Raw genomic sequence first — 9,144 nt, 5'->3', positions numbered from 1 at the left:
GCTATTTGAAGAGGCACTATTTTGAAGAGGATATTTCTATGCATAGACCCTGTGTTCAGGCTGGTACGGAACTACACCAATTGCCGTCTTTCCCTCTCTCACATACAGGGAGATGCCAAATCTCTCCAATGATGAGAATGTGGAACAATGAATTGGGACATGTTAAAGTCAGAAAAAAAACTCATGCTGCTGAATTTCAGTAAAATGACCTAAATAGGCAGGTTCCAATCAAATCTTTACTCCTTCCAGTCCTCAGCCCCCACCTCCCCAGGTGTGACTCGTGAGGTGTATTTGATGGCTCTGGGCCCCAGCAAGGCTTTCCTCAGACAAGCCTGTGCCTGTCTGTTCCTGCAGTGGCTGAAATGCAGCCTTATCCTGAAGGAAATGGTGGCGAGAGGTGGCTGCTGGCTGGAGAAGGGGACAATGTAGAGGCCTTGTGGCTGTGGAGAGCAGGAGCTGCTGCCTGCTGCTGTGGTGTGAAACGGTATTTCATGTAACCGTGGCCCAGAAAGTTATGGGAAATGCTAAAACTTTCTGCAAAATAATCAGTAGAGTGCTAAGTATACTTAATAATTTGTTATAATTTAGATGAGGTAGTAAGGATACTATAGCTGCTGTGATGCCTGGGGAGGAAGCAGGAGAGGAGGGTCACAGTTCTGCCATGCCAGCTGTGGCTGCCTGTTGGCAGAGGAGAGGGGAGGTTTCTAGTGGCCTGAAGCCTTGTCTTGATCCGGTAGGTAGCACCAGCTCTGTCACAGGCCGCCTTCCAGTTGTCATGTGGTCCCAGCCTTGTTTTTCTTTATCTGTGAAGTCCATATGCTTCTGGCTGACTGAGCAGATGGCCAGGGTGGCTTCTGGTGGACACTGGTCAGATCCTGCAGGCCAGATGCTGTACGGCTAAATAAACACCTATTTACTGCTAAATGAAATAGGAAACCGGAGATGAACTGCCACTGATCATCACAGTCTCTGATAGTATATTTTTCAGGCATCTTATTAGCTGCATATCCCAACTCACTCCATTCCTCAAACCTTACTCATTCCCTCTTGCGGAGAGTAGAAGCTACCAACAGCTGGGTTTTGAATATAATCCCTTGTAAGGCTGAGTTAGGAGTTCTGGCATAATGATTCATAAATTCATCGATGATCACTAATAGAGGGTTTGAATTTGGCTCCCCAGACTCTCCTCCCATTGACCTCCCCCTAGCCCTCCATGTCTGTATCTTGTTGTTTCCAAATAACACAAACCCCTTTTTCAAGGGCTTTCTGTAGTTTCTTCTGTGCTCACATGTACTTTGCAAGAAAGACCTGTAGAAATATTTGTTGCTCAGGGTACTATATTTTCTGTACGTATAGTGTTAATTGCTTTCATGTTAGGCTATTTAAATATTGGGACTTAGCAGTTTTTGTGTGAATGCTTGTAATCATTCATGGACATGTACAAGTGGTGATGCATGAATTTTACCCAAATATGTTTTTTTATGTCTTGGTTCTCCATAAAAGAGGTAGAACCAGTATGGTTTGGCCAAATTAACTAGGATGAGCTGAAAAACAAATACTTGAAAACAGGTCCAGTAAAGCTATGAACACAGAGAACACATACAGAAACTATTGCCTGAACCTTACCTCCTTATGACCAGAAAGCAAAGGTACATCTGCTTAAACACAAAACAACAAAAGAAAATACTTTGTTAAATAAAAACTAAACACAGTAAAGTATACTAAATTCACCGTGGAAGTATTTTACTATGATCAGTTCTTGGGCTATAAAAGAAAAGGAAGGGTTAAAACTTGGTTTATTTAGTTTTGTAAAAAGTCACTCGCTTCTCTTTCAGAAGAAGTTCTCCTGTCCTAACTTTTTCTGGAGCTTAAAAAGACCTTCTTCTTGTTTCAGAGATAAGGTAAGAAAACAAATGTCTTAATAATTCTTCTGCCTGATTTTGTATTCTCTCATAATATAGCCTAATACAGGCATCTCCTGGGAAGCTTGGTGTTTGTACTAAAAAAAAATGTACTGAACAGTGCAAGTGCTTCCCATAGCTGTAATAAATCTTCTGTTCATGATTTCAGTACAACAAAATCTGGGGAAGCTTTATGTAATATCTAATGCTAGTTTTCTGTTGAGGCATTAGGAAAGATTCTGTAGAATCTAACTGGTTTATTCTGGTCAGTACTGGGGCTGTTTGTTTTGTTTTAGTTTCTTTGCAGCAGTGCAGAAACCTAATAAGTAGGTACAGTCATAAAACATATGTTGCAGGGTATGTTTATCAGGAATGTAAAGGTTATAGTGCTTTGGCAGCTAGAGCCCCTGCTTTACTATTACTGTGAAGACTGAGCTTCTTCTTTTCACGTTTGGTAAAGCAATCCTGGGAAGCCTTGTGATATAAAGACAAAGGGTTCCAGAGGAGAGTTGATTTGCACTAGACACAATGATGCATTTTGGTTCTTTGATATGTAAAAAGAAGATTATGTTTAATAGGTAGTAATAAGGTTATTTCACCATTTTCTGCCTTTTTTCATAAAGCACATGAGACAAAGCAAAAGTTTTTCATTTCTAGAGAAGGCAGTGAGGTTGTGAATAATGCCTCAAAAGTACTTCTTTTTAGGGCAACATTTCTTGTTTATTTTATATCTTCTGTTTATTGGAAGATTGCAAAGAAACCAAAGGAGAAAGTTGGGGTTCAGGAGGAAATGAAGAGACAGCAATAAACGTTATTCTATTTAAATTTACAAATGTCACAAAATTGCCAATCTTAACCTATTGCTGTGGCATTCTGGTACTGCAGACACTTCTTTCATGATAATGAAAATGAAAAACTATTTCACCTTGAAAGCTTTACTTCTGCAGTGGGATTTCCACCGCAGTGAATTTGTCCAGAAACCACCAAAAGTTGAGATGAATAAAAGACTTGACAGCTGTACATTGATAAGCTCTAGTGCCCTGTTTTCCCAGGCTGTTCCTACCTGCTGTATATTGTGTGAGGAGGCTATGCAATTGTATGATTATTGGTACATTTATAGTGTGGTCTACTCAGAATCCCAAATAATGTATTACAAGGAAAAATACATAATTGTGAGGGTCTTAAAAATAAAGTTAAAAATAAAAATGTATTACCAGTTGGCATACATGTCTACTTGAACCATTTCAAATTATCTCAAGAAATTATTTTTTTAACTACTCTCTTGGAAGAAGGGAAAATTTGATGAAATATACTTTGTTTCCAACTAGCTTTTACACCAGACCCTACAGCAGAAAATAAAACTTTAAAGAAGTACATTGTGCTGTATAATTTATTAGTTTACAAGTTGCCTACACCATACTAAATCTTCTGCATAACATATTTATTAGTGATACAAATGTTTTTTGAATTTTTAAGTGCTAGCATTGTAAGATGTGAAAGCTGATCTTATTGGTGTCATCTCATACACTGTGAAGTATGAAAGATATATTGTTAGATGCAATGTTAGAGTTGCAAAGTCAAGCAGAAATTAAGAAACTACAGTAAAACAGATCTTTGCATGCATTTATTGTGAGGTAGTCACTCTGAAACATACAATTACTTCCAAAGCTTCTTAGTGTAAAACTAGCAGATATATTTCAACATCAGTAGTGATGTGCCTTTTTCCATCACTTCATTCTTGGAACAGTATGATCTGTACAAGCATGGTACTGTTTTGACTGATACTAAATAAGTGAAAAAACAAAAATGAGGGGAGGCTGATAATTGGAAAGATTGGTTTGATCCAAATAGTTCAAACTGAGCAAAACATCAGTCCCTAGTCGTGTGTGGAAAAAATCATTACCTATGCATTGGGCATGGCATTGTATGTACTGTGGGACTTGTAAGTTAATGATGGCATTGGGGCATTGAGGCACTATCACATGCCTTGTAGGTAAAGCTGTTGTGTTCTTTAAGGCTGTAGGATTTTCCATGATGAACCTAGTATTTTACCTGATACAAATGGACATGGCCTTTTCTTTTACTCTGAAAGAAACTGATAGAGACTGCCTAGAGATGTAGATGTAGGAGATCACAAGACTCACTTGCAGGAACATTTTAAAATTTCTGCAAAAATTTCTAAATTCTATCAATTTTGAGGAAAAGAGAAAATACTTATTTTATTAGATTTTGTTAGTGATTAATAGATAATTACTTCAGGACTTATCGGTCACTTCCTAATGGAGAAGTAGGAAGGTATATAGCTACTTAGCTTCTAATAGTAAAAGAAAATTTCACAATGGAAGAAGTGCAAATGCTATAGACTGGTGCTATAGAAAATTTAAGAGCTGTTGAAATTTGTATGGCAGTTTGAAAAGCAGTTTTGTAATAATGGTTGTGGCTGTCTGAATTATCAGCAGTGGGATAATTGAAGGGTTTGATAACAACTTTGCAACCATCTGCATCCCCTTAAGCTTTGGTCCTAGAAGTCTTATTTTGTATGTTAGGATTAAGTCCTAGGATACATACATTTAGATTCAACAGTGAATTCTGATCACAACACGTCGGATTGTACAGAGAAGTTCTGCAAAGATAGTTTCTTCAACTTCTTAATGAGAACAATTAAACTCTCTCCTCTCCAACAAACACTTAAAATTGAAATCTAATGCAAATGGCTGACATCCACTGTGCTTAGAAAATTTCTGACTTACCATGCTCTTTAGCCAATGGCGGTGGCAGTTTGGGGAGAAGATTCTTGTCAGTGTAGATATCGTTTCATGTTCTGAAGTGGGTTGACAAAAGAATTCTGTTTAAAACACAAGTTAAGGTTGCTGATTGAGACATGTTGCCTAGCCTAGTATATACTTAGATGTGCTGAGAGGATGTGCAGATGCTCTGAGCTGAAGACATGTTTTTGTTTGGTTTTGTTACTTCCATGTATTCACATTACACAGTCACAAAATAGTTGGACTATAGTTACACAAGGAGTGAGGGATTGCTTCTGGAAGAGGATTACAGAGGAGAGATGTATGGCGTGGTAGACATATGCTGCAGCATGTCTGGAGCAGAGTATTGCTTTAAGGTGGAGATGAGAACTGGAAGTTAATTACTGGTAACGGAGAGACTCTGGGGTTTGCCAGTATATGCCTGTCGTTGAATGCTGAGTTGAGCACAGATATTTGACATGTTTATATAAAAAAGGCCAGACAGGATCAAAAAAAAAGCACATTCAGATCACTCAGACCCTCAAATTATAGCGAGTTTCAGGGTGGTTTTTGTACCTACATCTGTTATGAGTCATCTTTTACCTACGAGAATTGGTAGATACTCTTTGGGGGTCTCCTAAATGGAACACTGTGCATTTAAAATAGAGATAATTCCTGGAAAACATAGTGTGTTTTTTTCCTGTAGTGTTAAAAGTGATTCCAAACTCCTGATACAGGGATGGTATAAGCCACTGGAGGAACACTGCGATGGTGATGCCTCTGGAAGCTGCTGCTTCTCAGCTTGCTCAGTACCTGGGGGCTTTTTTAAAAAAAGCCCCCAGATAATATAAGAGCATTACCTAATGTGATTCAGAGTAAACAATGTTTGCATTGATGGCTTCTTTCCTGTATTAATGAAAACACAATTCACCACTCTAATGGGGACATCACTTACATTACACTGGAACTGCTGGTGTAGAGGCAGGTTGTTAATAAAGTAAAACTGTTGTGTGCTGATGACATTCTGATTTGTGTTAACAGTAATTTATTTATTAGCAGCTGTTCTGTTGTATTAGCAAGAAGTGAACCAACCCATTGATGTTCTGGTAAGATTATTCATGTACTAGAACTTGTCTGGTATGTTAGGAAAAAAATTGAGAGCTATCCGCTTTTCAGTAAGTACATTAATGTCCAAAGGATAAACAGAAAACTGGTATGTCCAATTTTGACTTGTATATGCACGGCAATTTGGAATTTCAGCTTCTTTCCTAGCTTAGCTCTGTAATAAAAGAAAAATGCTTCAGCTCGTTTCTTTAAGAGATCTTTAGATCTCTTAAAGGTCTGTGGGATTTGAGTGTTTTCGTCCTTTAGCCATTTCTTCAAAAAATCCTACCCAAATATGTGTAATTGGTTTGCACTTTTTCTTAGATTATTTATTTATTTATTTATTTGTTTGTCAATGAAAGAAGTAAGAATTTAGTCTGTTAATTGGAAAACGTCATGTTATTGGGAATTGTTATTGATAAAGCAGTGGTGAAAAGCACTAGAATGAGTATTGTGCAGAACTTGGCCGTGGTGAAAACACTCTGGAGTCAAAACAGAAGCTTACAAAAGAAACCCACAAGCAAGCAAAGAAGTTTAAACTTGGACTTGAGAAAAGTGTGTTTGCAGGATAGGAAGTTTAAAAATAGAGCACTGCAATCTTACAAAGAAATGCCATCTTCTGTGCAAGTTACATTATGAACATAAAGAAAATAGCTATTAAGTGTTTGATAAGCTGACTGGTCTTCTGAAGAATTATTTGCTCAATTATAGTTGCACTTGGCATTCTGTGATCTTTTTCTGATACAGTATGCTTTTGTTTGTCTGGGAGGCTGCTAAGTATAAGGTATCAATAGTGACTTTTCCAGGGAAACATCTTTTAGGGAGTACATAATACTAGTCTTTGGGGGAGAGTGTAAGTTGACTTCTATTTTTTCTGAAACTAAATAGGAGTTATTGTGTAAACCCAAATTCACTAGTGCTATTTAATAGTATTGGCACAGGGTCTTTCTGTTCAGTCAAGTTCACATGACTGACAATACAATTAGGCAAAATATGTATCTAAACTGTATGCAAATTAACCTTAGTCAGAAAGTATTGATGCAGTAGAACTGCCAGCAGGTATTTTTTTGTTGAGCCAAATAACATCTGTCTCTTTGCAAGTGTCTGTAAAAGAAAAACATGAAGCCTTGAAAAAATGGGGCGCCCATTATTTCTGGAGAGGTTGAGGTTTAATGGAGCACTCCCTTGTGCAAATGAGCACATTTCAGTGAAAAAATGTGGATGTTTAATTATTAGAACACCTGAACATTAGGGAAAATTAACCTATAAATATGAGAGAAACTGAGTAATGTTACTGGAGAGTACAATTGATTTGATGAATTAGATACACATGGAAGTGAGAAAGCTTTGCTTTGGTTTATGTGTGTAGCCGTTTTACAGTTCTAGCTTAGAGCTTTATTACAGGAACTCGTGTTGACCTATTTACCACAAATACTAATGTTTTTAACTGATGAGATCAAAAGCTTAGAGTATAATATCACACAGATCAGTTAATGCACTCTTCCCCTCCTCTCTTCCTGGCAAGTCATTCATACAAACTGCTTTTATGATTTTTAAGACATCTAATGCACTCTTTGCAGCTGACTTTAATATTCATTACCAAGTATAAACATAGTTTTGGCTTATAAGGTGAATCTCATTCACATCTTTCAGTGTGTTATTCCACTTTTCTGTAACGTAGCTGTACCTATGCATTCGAAGTAGAAAAGCAGGTGAATTCTTCTGTCACTAAACTCTTTGTTCTGAAACACTAGGAATTCAATATGTCTCAGAAAAGATGCATCTGTCATGTCTTCTTATATTATTATGAGATTTGCTTTGCTGATTGCTCTTTGCATTCTGTACCTTAATCTATATTGCAGATTTGAGGTCTCCTTAGAGCATTTGTGCTCTCAGGGCTAGGATGCCTCAAGGATAAATCTCCATTTAATGAGAGTCTTTCTATTTTATCTCATTGTTATACATGCAATATAGTAAAGTGTTTGTTGTTGTTGTTGTTGTTGTTTGTTTTTTCCTCCAGTGGTGCTTTTTAAAGTTCTTTACTTGCCCTCTTAAACTAATGTGATTAAGAGCAACTCCAAGGAGTTCTCCAAGGTAGGCTAGAGAAGGCAACAGCTTGCTGGCAGCTCATTTTTTTTCTGTGTATTTCACTGTTATGGGGATAGAGAACCAGTGGAAAATGCATGCTGTAACAAAATATTCCTGTTATTAAAGTGATAACTGGGATTTTCTTCTCCATTTCCTTTAGAATGCAATGAGAATTAGGTACTTAGTTCTTCTAGGCACTTCTGAAAATTCCAGTGTTAGATATGGGGGTCTTGCTTTAGGTGCACATATCATTTATGTGCATCTAACACAACAAGCTGTATGTTGGGTAAATAAATAGAATTTAATATATTATGCTACATACATCTTGAAATGTTGCAAATAATTTTGTAACTCTGCAATGAATGTGATTTCTATACAGTGCACTTTCGTTTATTTATTTTTTATATTGTGAGTAATATATTTTGGAATGTTGCTATGAAACCTTAGAAGTTAATTAGTTGAGATAGTTGGATTATTTTTGCTTATCTTTATTCAGCTGGGATTACATACAATTTGAATGTAGCACCATGGTATGAGTCTGCTTCAGATACAGTCAATTATATAAGTCTATCAACAGCTATTTTATTATGGGAACAACTGAGACAGAAGGCTTGTGTTCTGTGATGAATGTAGATTAGAAAGAGGTCACCCTGACATACATAATTAGTTTCAGAATTTTAAATTAATAGGTAGTGTGCCCCTAAGGCATCCATACATTCAGGCTGAGGCTGCAGGATATCTGGTCCAGTTCCTGTTTGCTTTTGTCAGCAATGACATGGCTTAATGCTTGTATAATGGCATAAGATATTATGGTAGGGCTAAATCACTATAAAAACAAAATTTGCATAATTCCTTCGTCATACCACATATTTCCCTTTAGAAACATTTGCACTGTTAAATTATTATGCATATTACCAGTAGATCGTTGACTCAACCTGATATGTCTTCAGGTGCTGTGTAAGAGCTAAGCAGATGCTTAAATAAGTTTTTGAAAGCAGTTAATTGAAAAGATATAAAGGTGTATGAAATTGCTAGTCTGTCTTGTTAAATGAACACTACTAACTCAAAATGACTGAACTGAAGGTGAACTGAAAGGCTTTATTACCTGTCAAACCTGAATCACAGCACAGAATCCAGACTTCTGCCCCAAATTGGAGAAAACCAAAGCTGAGAGTCAAGTTTCTGAGGCATTTGACTGGTAACTCCATCTCTCACAAAGGATCTATCTTTTCTGGGTTCTGACTGCCACTGGAGAGAGGTCAGTATAAGCTGGACCACTCATTCCTTCCCTTCTTGATCTACAGGCT

The 9,144-nt window shown here is 37.1% G+C and overlaps 1 long non-coding RNA gene across 2 annotated transcripts in view; it reads left to right on the top strand.

Moving 5' to 3' along the window:
• Positions 1–298: 298 nt before the first annotated feature.
• Positions 299–9,144, top strand: part of LOC106019904 (uncharacterized) — a 145,404-nt gene continuing 136,558 nt past the window's right edge. For both annotated transcript variants that reach the window (XR_002406168.4, XR_001195123.3), the window contains exons 1-2: positions 299–425; positions 1,836–1,901. This is a non-coding gene — a long non-coding RNA (uncharacterized lncRNA). The remainder of the gene's footprint in view (positions 426–1,835; positions 1,902–9,144) is intronic.

Source organism: Anas platyrhynchos, chromosome 14 (genome assembly GCF_047663525.1).
Source record: "Anas platyrhynchos isolate ZD024472 breed Pekin duck chromosome 14, IASCAAS_PekinDuck_T2T, whole genome shotgun sequence".
Classification (NCBI taxonomy): Eukaryota; Metazoa; Chordata; class Aves; order Anseriformes; family Anatidae; genus Anas; species Anas platyrhynchos.
Note: the sequence above shows the minus strand (reverse complement) of the source record. Positions and strands in the feature narration are given on the sequence as shown.